Source organism: Castor canadensis, chromosome 1 (genome assembly GCF_047511655.1).
Source record: "Castor canadensis chromosome 1, mCasCan1.hap1v2, whole genome shotgun sequence".
Taxonomy (NCBI): domain Eukaryota; kingdom Metazoa; phylum Chordata; class Mammalia; order Rodentia; family Castoridae; genus Castor; species Castor canadensis.
The window spans coordinates 201,133,786-201,149,858 of record NC_133386.1 but is presented as its reverse complement, the minus strand read 5'-3'; the positions used below and the strand labels follow the sequence as shown (position 1 = coordinate 201,149,858).

At 48.3% G+C, this 16,073-nt stretch overlaps 1 protein-coding gene across 11 annotated transcripts in view; it reads right to left on the bottom strand.

Annotated features, from left to right (window-relative positions):
• Positions 1–16,073, bottom strand: part of Mark2 (microtubule affinity regulating kinase 2) — a 57,387-nt gene that overhangs the window by 18,408 nt on the left and 22,906 nt on the right. The window contains exon 1 of one of the 11 annotated variants that reach the window (XM_074048132.1): positions 1,715–2,533. The exons of 9 other annotated variants lie outside the window; for them this stretch is intronic. The gene's annotated coding sequence lies outside the window, so the exon portion shown is untranslated. Of the gene's footprint in view, positions 1–698; positions 1,340–1,714; positions 2,534–16,073 lie in introns of those variants that run through there. One more of the 11 variants, XM_074048138.1, reaches the window with a different exon arrangement.

Genomic DNA, 16,073 nt, shown 5'->3' with positions numbered 1-16,073 from the left:
CATGTCAAATGCTTTAACCAATATCCAATAAAGAGCAACCACAGGCCAGCCTGGGCTACACAGAAAGACTCTGCTTACTCTCCCCTCCCTCCTGCCCCCAGAAAAGAGCAATTTATTATGCCCTCAAATGTCCCCACTAAGCCAGAAAGTCTGACTGTCAACAACCTTCTGTATCTAAGCTAAATCTGCTCAGTCAAATGCAGGCCAACAGAGATGCCACAGGCCTTCTCCATGGGACAGGGGTCCAGGCTGAGAACTTCACTGCCTTCTAGACTTGGGGAAAAGACATCAGCCATTGTGGCCTTTGTGAGAGCGAAGAAGGGCAGCCAGGCAATCAGCTGGGGCAGATATGAAGGACTGGTTCTAGGCTGGGTACCCAGCATAGTCAGAAAAGAGGTCCCACTTGCTCAGGGCCACAGGGAGCACAATGAGCCCTGGTGCTTGCTCTCTGATCCCTTGTTCCAGAGTCACCAAATCCATTCTCAGGCTTAAGCTACCCAACTCTTGGGACTTAAAACACTTAAGTCTTTTTCTTACCCCGATGTCTCATGTTTTCCTTAGCAGGGACATGGGGCAGGTTGCAGAGAGTTACTAGGAAAAGTGAAGAAAAGAAGGAAGTCCAGAAAGGTGAGTGTCTCCCGTAGACAATGCTCCTCGGCCAAGGCCCCAGCTGAGGCAACTCTTGTGCTCCCCCTTACCCTTATGCTCTGAAGGATGAAGAGGTGGTAAGGCTGTGGGGTGGCTGTTATGGAGACAAGAGTTTCTCTTCAATTGTTCACACCAAGCCTATTCATCTTGGCCCCAGATCCCACCAATAGGGTGGTAAGCTGAGTGAGACTTAGCTGCTCTTCTGGGTCAAAGAAACAGGATCTGGCTAAAGTTCTGCTCTCTCTTCTCCAGCCTCCCTGCTTACAGCAGGATAGATGACAGCAGACATCCCCAACATTCTTACCTACACCACACCCCAGGCAGACCCCCAAGGTCCCCTCAGTGAAAGCAGCCCCCATGACTCTCAAGCAGCTTCAGAAGAGTAACGGCATCCCTAGAAATCAGTATTTGGAACCAAATGGCAAAAACTTGCTTGGTTCCCAAGCAGGCTCTTGGGGCCGTGGCTGGCAGGAGAGAAAGCAGGGCATAGAGAAGAAAAGAGAGTCAAATCTACTGGGTTCACCAGGGCCCTTCTGCCTGGGAGCTCAGAACCTGGTCTAGGCATGTTGCCAGGCTCACCCGGAAGACAGCCTCCACCCCAAGAGGCCCGGCGCTGACTCAGGCAGGCAGGGCCCCCAGTCCTAATGCTGCAGGGCTCCTACTAACTGTTCTCCCCTCCAGAAGCCTGGCTCAACATTCTGAGGCTTCCCCAAGGCTGGATAGAAACAAGGCTGGAGGGGTGATAAGCAGGCACTCCCCAGTTGCAGAGTAAAGAGAAATATTCCTTGGGCCCTCACTATAGCACGTAAGTACCTGCTGGGTTCATCTGTAGCCCACTGTCTTGGCCTATCCTGACAGACTAGAGGTGAGCAGATTCCTCTTCCAGTGCTCACCGTCTTTCTTTCCTAGGTAATGCCTCCTCAACACCTGGATGTCCTTCCTGTGAATTTTACTACTCCATGCTATGGTTTAATTAACTCCAATGAGCAATTCTTGAAAGAATTATGTTTGAGATGGGAGTAAGGAACAAGAAAGCAGTCCCAGGGGCAAAAAGGGGAAAACATACCCGGACGGAGAAAGGGACAAGGACTACCAGCGACTTCCATTCAGCAGAACCTGTCAGGCATCGAGGGCAAAGTACAGAGGCCGGGAAGAGCCAGGCCCAGGGCGGAGGCTGCCGGCTAAGCCAGCCACCCTTACTCAGCCAGCACAGGCGACACCTTCTACCACCGCCTCAGTGAAAAAGGAGCAAAGCAGCCAGGCCGAGTGGTTCCTGCCTGGGAACCTGGGCTGTGTCGCAACCGAAACCACCACTAGCAGAGAGAGAGAGACAGAGAGAGAAAGAAAGAGAAAGAGAGCGAGAAAGAGAGAGAGACTGAGTTTGGCAAGACTTCTCAAGGACCAGGACCTGGTGGTCAGGAAGAGCATGCAGTTCCAGGATAGTATACCAGGAGCAAGGTTGGAGGACAGGGGCAGGAGGCAATGGGCAGGAAGGGAGACAGAAAAAGAGGCGGGTTTAGATCAACTTCCTTCTCCCCTCCCCCATGCACTCCCCGGAAGTGGGCTGCTCCACCCTCTCCAAGGTGCTCGCTGGGTACTTGCTGGAGAGGGTGAGGAGGAGACTCATTCCAGCCAAGGATGTCATAAAGCCCTTATCTCACCTGCAGTAGGTGGGACCTGGGTAGGGGCAGATCATTTAACAAGACCTCAAACATGGCTCAGAGGACTATTTGTGACTCAGGTGTGCTGACCCAGAGTGGCAAACCTCCTTTAGGATCAAAGCAGGAAGGTACAAGCAGGAACCTGTAAGCCCACAGTTTGTGGCAGGATGGATAGATCTCCTGACTTTCTAAAAAATCAGCACTTAACCTTAGAAAAAAACGCTGACTCCAACTTAGACAACAAACATTTTGGACATAATTTCAGGACACACGGGGATCCTATGAAGCCCGCTGGAGGTCTATGGACTTATTAACAGCTAATGGAATGGTTCAGGTGGTAGAGCACCTGCCTAGCAAGCATGAGGCCGAGTTCAAACTCCAGTATTGAAAAAAAAAAAAAAAAAAAAAGAGATTTATTAATGTTAGGGTTTAATCCTTTAATCCTAGTTTATGCCCAAAAGGCTGGGAACAACACAAATGTCCTTTTTTTTTTTTTTTCCATGGGACTGGGGTTTGAACTCAGGGCTTTGTGTTTAGAAAGCAGGTGCTCTACCACTTGAATCAACCTCCATTCCATCTTGCCATTCTGCTCTGGTCATTTTGGAACTATTTGTCCAGGCTGGTCTGGAACCTCGATCCTCCTGATCTCAGCCTCCCAAGTAGCTAGGATTATAGACATGAGCCACCGGGGCTCAGCTGACATGTCCCTTCTAGCTAGGTCCTTTCCTGCCCTGCTTCTGAAAGTCTGTCCTTAGGTTCCGGCTCACCTCCAAGTCTCATTCCCAAAACAACACTGCTTTCTCTAAGAACCCTGAGCTTCCTCAGGCTTTCCTCCTGAAAAGCATTCACAGTCCAGGGACATGGTAAGCATGTGGGTAAGTTGGCTACCTTTCCCAAAAAAAGATTCCAAGTTCATCTGTGTCCCGCTTACAGCCTTTCTCCTGATGCTCTGACCTACATTTTTCATCTTCTCCAGCACTCGAGGCTAGTATCTTTCCCATTAGGCAACTCTGGGAAGACCTCCTGTTGGTGGGTCATCAACCTCTCTGCAAAGGGCCAAGCCTCCTCTGTGCCCTCCTAGCACATAAGCATACACTCATGGGAGACCACACCACTGAGGGGCAGTCCAGAAATGCTTGCTGTACCCATGAGCCCTAGTCAACAGACCCAACCTTTCTGATACTGCTATATGCCCGGCACTTATGCTTAACTTTCTCTGTACACAGACATATGGCATGCCTTAATTTCAGTGGACGAGGTCACGGTTTATTCTAGATGCTGGATTCAGGCTTCCTGGGACCACCTTCCCCTTCACTCAATGGCAGACTTGGAAGCCAGAGCAGGGTCACACAGCTCTGTTGCTCTAGTCTCCAGGTACACAGGATTATTTCCTCAATCCTATGTGTGGAGGACAATAAGGGGGTTTGTAAACTGAGGAAGTAAAAAACACTGACCTCAAAGAGAGAGGCTAGGGAGAGATATGGCAGGATTCAGGTGAAGTTACAGGGCTGCGGCAGGTCCCCAGTTTCCCAACCCTCCCTCCCTGCATCCAGTAGCCTTCCTTGCATCCTTTGATCTTCAGCAACTGTCACTCTCAACTGCCACCAGTCAATAAACCAAGAGCATTCTGGGTAGGAGACCACTTGAAAAACTATGCTCTGCATTTTCCAGTGGGGAATCTCCCCAAATTAACCAGGATGGCTTCATCTAGGGAACGCCTGCATTCCCCTAATATCCTATTGCAGGGGGAGGCTGGGGTTATATAAAACTCCAAAGGGCTGGTCCCTTTTTCCTGCCAGGGGAGGCGCCTCCAGACAAAGGACACCAGTAAAGCCTGCAACTTAAGCCAACAAGGTGGTTCACTGCACTTTACCCTCTAAGCTGCAACCCCAAGGCAGGGAGACCAACAATGCAGCTGGCAGTGAGGAGGAGTCTGCAAGCCTCAAAGCCCACAGCGGAAGCCAGAGCCTGCCTGAGAAGGCAGCAAGGACTGACTAACGTGGAGTAAGAGATGCGAACATCTTACCCCTTCATGTCTGGAAGCCACAAAGCAACAGCACTCATCAGCCTCTGGTTTTCAGGGTCACTGGAAGTGCCGGGCTCCTCTTAAAACACAGTGGATTCTTTAAGCACCCAGGGCTCCACGAGTTTCTAATGCCACCTCATTCTGAGAATCTGCCCTCTGTGGTCTGGTCTCTTTCTCCAACTACTGCTGCTCCAGCAAGCCTCTGTTGAGCACCTACCTCTGAAAGCTAGGGCCATTGGCAAAGTCCGGTGAGATGTGGCTCCTGCTTCTACAATTAGAAAAGGGGAACTGCAGAGAAGATGCTTAGCCTACCATATGAGGGGAGGCAGGACAGCAGGCAGAGTTCTGAAGGCAGACAATCCTGAGAGCAAGCCACACCTTTGCTACATATTAGTTGGCTGAACCTGAGCAAGGTTACGTGACTCCTCTAATTTGGAACATGAGAATACCAGCTGTACCCATTTCACAGGATCAGAGTGAAGATTAAAGGAGAGTATTCATGTAAATGTTTACCACAGTGCCTGGTGCTTAGCAATGTCTTGATAGTGTTTTCTACTACCTCTCTTCACTGTTTTTCTCACTCACAACCTTCTCTGGGCCCCAGGAAGAGCTTAATCTCTAAGAATTTGACTACTAGTGTAGCCAAACTGATTCTCATTGCTCTGGTATTTCTTCAAGAACAAGGAAAAGTCAAATTCCTGCTATGGTTGGTCTGTAGACAGAGGACCCTCTTTCCTAACATGAAGCCACCCAGCTAAGGCAGGTGAGTGAGAAGGCACCTGCATGGCTGTCTGCTGTGTACTCTACCAGGTCCCACCTGGGCTCTTAGTTCCTTCTTTCCAGATAAGGTCCAAGAAACAGCCGATATACCATACCACATGGTGCCAAGGGCTGGGGGAAGCTCACATTGCCAGGCTTGCACTTCATTTGGCTCCTCCCATACCAGTGGGTACTGTAACCATGGAGACCAGTGAGTTCCTCCATATCACAGGAGAGCCAGGCTGCCAGCAGCTCAGACTCTGGAGATGGGGGTGGCAGGGGGAGGCAGAAGGCAGCCGGCAGTATAAAGGCTTGGCTCATTTCACAGGGGACTGTGGGGAGGGGATGGATACCAGTGCAGCCGAGGTACCTTGGCCTCCTCCTAACCTAACCTCATTTTCTTTCCTACTAGTTTTGGTAATGTCCTCTGGACTCTGAGTTTCCATTCCCATCTCCGCTGCTATGTACAGGGAAGCTACATGGGCATGGTGGGGAAGACATCACTGCAAAGTTAGACCTGTGATGGAATCCCGACTCCACTGCCTTGGATGCCACACGAGGAGTGGGGCAGAACTGTGGTACCAAGAAATATCCAGATACACACTAGAGTGAGATGTTCCATCTAGCATATAATGTCTTCTCTTAAGTGACCTAGCCAAGCAAATTCTTTTCTCCCGGTTCATACCAAATTGGGACACCTTCTTAGCTAGAAGCAGTTACTCCCTTCTCTAGACTTTCATAGCACATGAGTACACTACCTGTACTGTGTATTTCTTCTTGTGTCCCCACACCTTAACTCCCTCAAGGTCTAGGAAGTCAGAGACTGCCTAGCTCAACTTCATATGCCCTTAGTGCCGACATCCAGATGGTTCATGTTAAAATACTTGCAGTATAGAACACACACAACTGTGTTTTTTTTTTTTCCTGGTGGGACTGGAGTTTGAACTCAGGGCTTCCCACTTGCAAAGCAGGTGCTCTTGGCGAGCCACACCTCTGGTTCATTTTGCTCTGATTATTTTGGAGATGGAGTCTTGAGAACTATTTGCCCAGGCTGGCCTCAAACTGCAGTCCTCCTGATCCCAAATAACTAGGATTACAGACATGAGCCACCGGTGCCTAGCTACCTTTTTTTCTTCTTGTTGGTGGTACTGGGGTTTGAGCTCAGAGCCTCACGCTTGCTGGGTAAGCACTCTACCACTTGAGCCACTCCACTAGCTCCCAGCTAACTTTTTGATTCTTAAAGTTGCCCTCACCATGACCCCCAGAAGATGAGACAAGGGCAGAGGAAGGATCAAAACTTTTTTACAGGGGGACCATTTCCCCTCTTTCAAGGCACCAGTGTCTGTCAACAGGAGGGACCCCGGTTTGTCTTACTCATGGCCCAGAACAATGGCTAACACAGTATTCAATAAAGTGCTGAACAAATAAATGTGTATGCATGAGAAAATGTGTGTGTCTTCATGACAATCTCTGGGACCCACACTAATAACCCATGTCAGTGTACTCAGCAGACAACATCCAAGTGGGCTCTCTGGCTCCCCCTCCTTTCCCCAGAGGGGGAACCCTTTCCTTCCATGACAACCACCAGGCCCTCCCACTTAAAACGGTTCTCTCTGCTTCTCTTATGTTCAATCCCTCCACTGCTTTGCTATCAAAACCATCATGAGTGTTGAGAGAATGTAATGCAATTTGAACCATTCCAGAAACTACTGGTCTGAGAAGTGACAATGACTCCTATAAGGATTGCATGAGACATTTATTTACCATCTGCCACACTGAGAGTTCTGCTATAGTATTTTCCCCTTAAACCAACATACTGATTGTAGGGTCCCATCAACCCTAGGGTGCCCTAAAAATGTACTCATACCCACCTGCCTCCTGTCCTGCACAGGAGCATTCCCACCCTGCCCCCTCCCCAAACTGCCTCCTGTTATAGCCAAGTGAAGTGCAGGAACTAAAAACGGCAGCAGTGGGGAGCTCAGTGACTCACCCAGCACAACCATCTCCTCCCAGAATCTCCCATCTTCTCCTGGGGCTTTTGCCAACACAAAATAACAAAGAAGCACGAGATCTTTTTTTAAAAAAAACAAAACAAAACAAAACAAAAAACCCTCAGCATTTATGCAATAGCCTTTCTACCTAGGTGTGGACTTAACCCTTTCTTCCTGTAAACCCAACATGGCATTCCTAACAATGGTTTTATGCCTGGGAGGAGAGCCAGCCCTAGCCTGAGAAGCAGGCCTTCTCTCCTCTTCCAGCAGCTGCTGGAAGGTGCTGAACAAGACACGTGCCTCTTTCCACTGCATCTTCCCCTGGAAGAGGAAAAACTACCTCCTACTCCTCCAGGTTCAAAGAGGAATCTGAAGAAGGAAGAAATGTCAGAAAAACACTGGGACTATGTTTGCTGCCTCAGAAGTCACTATGGCCAGAGGTCAGAGCAGAAGAAAAAGTAACAGAAACAACCCAATGCCATCACTGACACCCTGACCTTACAACTGTCCCCATCAGGCTGGGCTTTCAATGTAGCTGCTCTACCTAACTGACTTAAAACTTCAGCTGGTGGCTCCTTCCAGAAGCAAAGCCCCCTGAGCTGCTCCCAATGATGGGCAGAATTGCTCTCTGTCCATTTGCAACAGAATGGGTGCAATCAGTTGACAGGGAGATCCTAGGTATACCTGTCCCTCAGAACCATGAAAGGTGAGTGAGTGCAGCATTCCAGCAACCACCCTGGGTTGTTGTTTAGCATCTAAGACAACTTATTTGTGTGCCAGATTGTGCCAGGACAACCAAGTAAAGAAGACACTTCCATAAGCACATGCAAATAGACTACAGCATATTCCTCAAGAAATCCCCAATTTATCCGAAGTGCCCTACTAGGAGCTGTGTGGTAGCTCAGTGATGCTGCTGTTTGCCTATCATGAGCCAGGCCACCAAAAATTTCCTTCTGAAAAGAAAATATTTTCCCACCAAAACAGGTTACCAATGGTGGTTGTGTTCTCGGGTCAGCTCACGGTCAACCCTACTGGATCTGAAGTAATAGAATATGAACTGGACTTAAAGTTAAATCATAGTCTAGGAGAAGAAAATGAATTCCAAGTTCCAACTTGGAACCTTGGGACACATCTTTACTTTCCAAGTACCACAGGTGGCAGATACTAGGGATCCCTAACCTCCAAAGTCTGGGTGAGAGTGTGACACAGAAGGCTTGAGCCAGAGGGCATGAAAGCACTTGGGGTGGCTGGAGCTCTTGGTGGAAAGAGGGTCTGAGGATACATGAACCTAGATGGAGATGAGGTTGGAAGAAAGGAGTTTTGAAAGGATACTATCTTCCAGGAGAAAAGAGCTAATGAAGACCAGAGAAGAAAATCTGCAGTGGCAATGGCCCAAGCAGGTACATTGGCTTTCCTGCCCAAGAAATGGAGGGTTCATTTGTCAGCAGTTAGGTGAAATCTGGGAAGTCCAAGCTTCTCAGTGAGATCCAGCTTATGTCAGCTTACAGCTCTAGACCTTGGGTGCCCCTTGAAGCCAAACACTGTTGTTCAATTACTGGCAGAAATGGCAGTTTTACTACAGAGGACCCTAGCTATTTGTACATTCAGTCTAGGAGCAGAGTATGCAAACCAGGTAACAGTCATCTTCCATTACAAGTATCTTCTTAAAAGCACTTTTATTATTAGTTCTTCTAGGAAGAGAGTTTGACTATATTGGTTTCCAAGAGAGGTGAATAGTCAGAAAAGGGCCTGGCCAGGACAGCAGGCAGATCAGGCTCTGTCTGGGCTTTGACTTCTGACAGGAACACTAGAGCAGTGGTCTTCAATACAGACTAGCTCATATGCTGGTGGAATCCCACAGGAACTAAAACTACCAGTTAACAGCGGGTGTTGGGGAGGAAGGAAGCGACGTTTGGGCCTTGTTAGATGTACTATCATTACACAGACTGTGGATGAGAGAATGCTGGTTATTTTGAAGGAGGTAGGCAGCTGAGTCTGTAGCTCTCCATTTTTGAATTCACCAAGAGGGCAAGGAAGAAAGGAGGACTCCAAGAGGAACGTGGACCCCCTCCCCCCAACATACCCTAAAGGGTGTCTTTAATTAGCAATAAGCATGGTGGCTTAAATATCACCCCAAAGAAAGAACCCATCCCGGACAACTTTAATCAGAATGGAGCTGGAGCCAGGCGCTGGTGGCTCATGCCTGTAATCTTAGCTACTCAGGAGGCAGAGAACAGAGGATTGAGGTTGGAAGGCAGCAACCTCAATTTTTGAGACCCTATCTCAAAAATATTCAGTACAAAAAAGGACTGGCTGAGTGGCTCAAGTGGTAGGATGCCTGCCTAGCTAGCATGAGGCCCTGAGTTCAAACCCCACTACCACCCAGAAAAAAGCAAATAAATGGAATGGAGCTGGGCAGCAGGAGACAACTGCACCCATGTTGTTGTTCTCTCTAGTCCACTCTAACCACTGAAAGATGCCACAGGAATAAATGGGCATGTAAATAGATGTCTTGAAACAAAAGCTGTAAAATCAAGTTACCAAATATCCAGGACCATCCGAAGCACTTAGACCAATGCCTTGCATGTACTAAATGCTCACAACATACCAATTATTATTGCTATAATTCCGTATGCTCTCTTTCCCCACTTTTTCTACAGGATGCTAGAAGACTCAGTCTAAACATCTTTACTCAATGCTTGTCACAGATGCTCTGCATCTCCAGAAGAGATGGATCTTCTCAAACTGGTCCAGGAAAGCTTTGTAGTCAAAGGTCAAGTTCTGGTCATCTTGCTCAGCTCAGATGTGGACTGAAAAGGCCCCAACACAATCATTTTATCCCTTCCGTAAAAGACCACTTCAGTCTTCTAATAAATAGCATTTTAAGCAAAAACACTGCCCTAGAAAAATCCAGAGTATACCTTCTTTCCCAAGGCACAAAGTGTTAGCAATCTTGCCAAGACTTTCTAAATATATGGACCTGGAAACGTTGCAAATCAGCAGTAATGGGGGGCAATATGACTAGAATTTCACACACGTGAGGTATGGCCAGAGCAAGTATAATCTCATATACTTACTAAAGCTTAGGTTGTGAGAGGAGGGAAACCTGAATGTGGGTGCGTGAGGCAGGGGGTGATGGTGGTGGTAAATGCTCAGCCACACTTCCAGCTCTTGAAAATCCCTTCCTGAGAACTCAGAGGCTTTCCTTGGCAGCCAGAATCCCAGCATCAGTTGTCTTTCACATAACTTAACAGGATCACTGTTTGGGAAAATGGGATTTAAGGTGTTGGGCTTTATATTTCATGAACTAGTAGGCATCTGTCTCAGGAGAAAGAAAAATGAGATCCCAGAACTTGGAATACAAGGCTAATAAAGGCAAGAAGGAATGAAACTGCAAACTCCTCATAAAAGTCCTGCTCCATGAGCACTGACTTTTCCCACCTGGCACTCCCATGTACCTTCAGTGGAAGACCCAGGCTTTCTCTGGGCATATCCCCTCTTTACCCTAACAGCTCACCATGTCAAGTGATTGTGGCATCTAATGCTGATGCTGGTTAACCCACGAAGAGATAACCAAGGTCATGTGAGCTGGCCCAACACATTCTGCTGCACTTGTTTATAGACAAGAGGATTAAAACAACCTGTCAGGGAAAGGGAGGGTAGGGGAGGGGGCAAACCTTGTGCACAGGGCAAGCACTGAGAACATAGCGTGGAGGACTCCTGCCAAGAAATCTTTTGCTCAAATATAAAGCAGAAACATCTCACCAAACACCAAACCAGGTACCTATGCCAAATACCACTTATGATCAAGTGACCTTGAGGCACTGCTTAATTTTTCCAGTGTTCTTTGTATGAAAGGTTAATGTCTGTGGTTTATTTGGGATGGAGAGAAACAAGGGTGGTTGGGCAACACAGGCCACCTAAAGAGCCCCCAAATTAATTAATACCCAAGCAAAAAGTCTTTGTGACTCACCAAGAAATGTATGTGTAGGACTAAAGAAAGAGAGGGGGTTTCTTTCCTTCTTTTTTGCAGTGCTAGTGACTGAACCATAGCCTCACACGTGCTAACCAAGTACTCTACCACTGACCTAGACCCCCAGCCAAAAGAGGGGATATTTTAAGTATACATTTGGATAAAGAAAGCATTTTGTTCTCAGATATCTAAACTTAAAACATAAATCAAACTACCAAAACAGAACTTCTGTTGACTACTTCTTACCCTAACCGATGTCAGAACTGGAAAGGAAGAAAATCAACTTTAGGTATCCAGCTCCAGCCAGAAGAGGGTCAGGCAGCAGAGAGTATGAAGATCAGGTTACCTGACAATGACAGTCACCAGCCATAGACATAGTAAGAAAGGGAGAGAGGCACTGGCACCCACGCCTTTGCAGTAGACAACTGAGGCTGTAGAAACCACTTGCTCACACTGTGGAAAGCTGGCCTCTGGCTCTGTAAACTGTACTTCCTCTACAAAACCACTGGTCACCACCCTAAGTAACCAATCCTCTCCACTCAGCAAGCTCAGGCCTCTACTGGTCTTTGCCTAAGGCACTCAAGCCTAAGTGAAAAAGATATTCCCTTTGGCTGAAGAGGTCTACAGAAAGCTAAGATGGTACTCTCCTCCAGCCAGCCAAAGGGGTAATGAAAACAACTGCTGGCAGCCTGTGCTCCCTCTCCTGTCCTTTCCAGCAAAGGAGCAGCTATTACTTTCCTAACCTCCCACCCAGAGTCCCTGTGAGACAGGGAAGATGACACCATGCTAAGGAAACTAAAGTAGTAAGTTAGGAATGAAAGAACCTGGCTTAGGGTCCGGTGGAGTGGCTTTAGCAATAAGAGTGCCTGCCTAGCAAGTATGAGGCCATGAGTTTAAAACTCTGTGCTGCCAGAAAAAAGAACCTAGCTTAGGGGGAAAAATATGTACTGCAAGAGATTCCAGGAATAAACTCCCTATACCAGCTCCCAGCTCTCCTAAAGGGCCGTGCTTTCTAGCAGGGTATCCTTGGGCCAGACACCTGGCTAGCTCACCATCTCTCCTAAAAAGCCCTGGTCTCCACTAACACCAGATTGAGTCCACTGCTGCCACAGAAGAACGGCTGGAGACAGTGCTATGCTCCAGTGTTCACATACTCACATATCCATTAACCTTCCTCCAGATTGCTGCTGTCATGCAGAGCAGTGAAGTGGGGCTGAGTCCTGCTCAGTTCAGAGCTGGTCACTCCAGTCTGCCTGGCAGCACAGGGGTGAGAGTGGGGGTGGGGGAAGTGGAGGAGGAAGGGAGATTACTACTATTTTAAAGCCCCACCCCTAAAGCCAGGGAGAGAAGCAGCTGGGTTGCCACTGCAGGAGCTCCAATCTCTGACCACTACAGAGCCAACCAGCTTCACCAGAACTCTGGGAAACACGCACATCAAACAAAGCTGGCCAAAGGAGGGGAATCAACCAGGGCAGAAATCGGAGAGTCTCCTGCCAAGAACTTTGAATGGAACTCCTCTCAGCACTAGAACATAACAGGAGATGGGCAGGTGTATGGTCTTTGGGAAAAGGCAGAAAGGAAAACAGTAAAAGCCAGACTAGCATGGAACCCAACTCTTCCCTGGTGGGACAGTCCATGTGGTCAGAAGTGAAATGCTGTCCCAAGAAGCCTCTCCCAGTGGGATACTTACATGTGTTACTGCTGTGCCCTAGCCCCTGCAGTGTGGAGCATGGTAATTTTGACAACTCTATTGGTCAAGGCCTGCCACTCCAAGCACTTGTGCCATGGACTGCACTGACAGCACTGGATTGACACAGTGCAATCCAGTCTATGGCCAAGGACAGAGCAGAAGCCACAGATGATGGCTTCCCACAGGGAGATGAGGGCACCCCCCTGCCTGAACAGAAACCAAGGCTGCCACAGAGAGGTGCTGTTTGGTGACAGAAATGTTTGTCAAGAGGGATGGCCAGTAGGTACTTCCTCTTTCTCACCAAATGATATTGTCAGCTCCCACAGGCTGCTAGAGCAGCCTGTAGAAACTCTGGTGGCAGCAAGAGCCTATGAGTCACTCCCCCAACAAGAAAAGAGAAAGCAGCCCTGGCCCTTGGGCTAGATACAACCTTAGTGTCCCCAACCAGCTCTGCTGCAAAGCCAAAGGCTAAGTTCCCCACCAGGACCGAAATCTCTTATTGTACAACATGGCACATGGTGATGAGGGAGCATTTAGCATCCTCTCGGAGGGGGACCCAGCACCGGGAACAGGAAGGAATAGCTTCACATTCAAAGTGTGCCTTTAATACACACTTGTGTATTTCTGTATGAGTACATGTATGTCTGTGTGTATGTATATGTGTATGTATATGTGTATATATATATATATATATATATATATATATATATATATATATATTTGCAAACTTAATCCATAAGGATTTGGGATTGTTTCTACAACTGCATCATGAGCTGGCTAGTTCTCTTTCCTTGCCTGCAGCTGGGCTCCAGTCTTCAATTGCAGAATGCTCTTGCAGACCTCCCAGTCTTTGCCATAGCCTCCCACCCCAGCATCTAGAACACTTTCCCTCCATCCAGCTCTTATTCCTCTTCCTAGTAAGCAGAGGCTCAGACATCACTTTCACCAGTGGAAGTCTTCTGGACTCCATCCACACAGCTCACTTCACTGGAGGTCCCTCTAGGTGTTCTGCTTAGCCCTAGGACTACACTGCTGATTATCAGCTGGTCTCCTTGGCAACTCTTGTTGGTTGTCTTGTTCATCATTACAAGAGTGAGAGCAGCCTCAGGGAAATTTCCAAGACTCAGTTACTTCTATGTCCTTGCTGCCCAGGCAAAGTGCCTGGCACCTTAGCAGGCTACCCAGAAATGCTTTCCTAAGTCATGTTGGAAAGTCGTAAGATCAGGATCTTCTTGCTTGATATGGAGTAACTCCTCCTCACTCAATACCTCTTAACTCAACCCAGCCCCATGTGACCCCTTCGACCTGGGCCAGGGCTGGAGTGCTGCTGCCCACTATTTTAAATCTGTCCCTGGGGACTTTTGGTGTCTCAATGGACAGTGTCTAGCAGGATTTCAGAACTCATTACCAATGTGCGGCACTTGGGCCTACTGCCCTTCCACTGTCCTTTCCCAGCTCACCTCCTACCATGAGACCTGCAGGCAGTCCCCACGCTGGCCTTCTAAGCAGCAGAACTCCCTCTGAAGTGGGGGTAATAGTAATAGAGTGCCAAGAGTCCCAGAGGAGATCTATTCTAGACCCAGCTCTATCCAAGTATGTTATGTAACCTTGAACAAGTCATTCACCCTCTTGGGACCCTTGTTTCCACACTCGTAAAATGTGGAGCCCAAGACAAACTCTGAGGGGTGTCCTGTGTGGATATAAGAGTTCTTAGTACCTCTGTGTTCACAAACCTTCCAGCCCTGACCCTGAGACCACAGCAGGAAGTGAGCATGGGCTGCATGTCCTGAAGACCACTTCCTGACCTTGGCTTACATTAAGTCAACCTGTCTGAAAGTCTGACTGCATAAGTAAACATCATCTAACATGCCTGGATACCAGGCTCACACACTGAAAAACGTCTGCCTAGGCTGAATTAAAACACTGCATAGGCTGGGGTGACAACTCCAGAAATTAAGGTACTGAACAGCAGCATGTCTTACAAATATTACAATCCTAAATTTGGGGTGTTTGCCGGGCGCCAGTGGCTCCCACCTGTAATCCTAGCTACTCAGGAAGCAGAGATCAGGAAGATCATGGTTCATGGTTAGGGGCCAGCCCAGGCAAACAGTTTCAGGAGACCCTATCTCAGAAAAAAACTCTTTATAAAAAAGAGCTGGTGGAGTGGCTCAAGCTGTAGGCCCTGAGTTCAAGCGCCAGTAAGGGGGGGGGGGAGAAGCGACAAAATAAAACACTTGGGGTGCCCTAGGGAAGAATCTTCTCTCTCCCTACACTTCACTTACCCCCATTTACAAGTTCCCCACCCTCTCAGGCAGGAATGTGGCCACAGGCACAGGGCTAGGCACCTGACACAGTCTATTTCCCACAGGCCCCAGGGCTCTGCAACTGAGTAGGTGCAGTCCCTGGCAGATAAGTGGCACACCTAGTGTCTAGTATCTGCCCCCACCCGAGTGACTCCCACAGCAGCTGGCTCCTCCAAGCCTCCTGGGTGGGGAGCTGCCTGCCTGCTGTGAGCAGGTAATCTGTGAGGAGAAACTAATTTGGCAAAGCCCAGCAAGCAGTAGTTTCAGTCTCCCTGCCTAGGGTGGGGGGAGGGGAGGCAGGCCCAAGCAGACCAGTCTAACAGGTCCTTCTTTCCACCACCCTACACAGATGGTGCCTTCTTTTCTGAGAAGCAAAAGTCAAGAGAAGCTCTCACAGCATGAGTCACAAAAGCCAGGAAAGCAGAAAGGAAGAAAATGATCCTCTTCCCACTCTTGCCCTACCCACACTGGTCCTGGGCAATTTGGCCTTGACCTCCTCACAACTTTCAATCCATTCAGAAAAGCAACTCCACTAAGGGTGCACCGTGAAGGCGCCTGATTTCATCTGATCTCAGAAGTTAAGCAGGGTCAGGCTTTGGTTAGTACTTGGATGGGAGAAAAGTAACTGATCTCTGAGATGCACAAAGAATATGTGGGTCCTCGCCGTCACCCGGCACTGAGTTGGTGTGAAGTCAGTTCTTCCTGTGCCATGCTCCTGAGTTTTTCTCCCCTATAAATAACTGCAGCCTTCTGACACACAGCACATGATCTCTCCAACTCTGGACAAAATTCTCAACACTCTGTGTACCTGTTCACACATCATATACAGGGAAGGATGAAGCCAGTTAACCAAAAACCAGAGCATAGGCAGAGATCTGAAAAGACTCAGCAAAACTGAGAGGGCTTGGCTTTCTGGCTCTGGTTCCTGCTTCAGGAAGCCAGGCAGGGATTCCTTAGTAATGCATTCTCTCTGAGTTCTTAATCCAGAGACAGGGTAAATCTTCCCCCTCATCTTCTCAAAA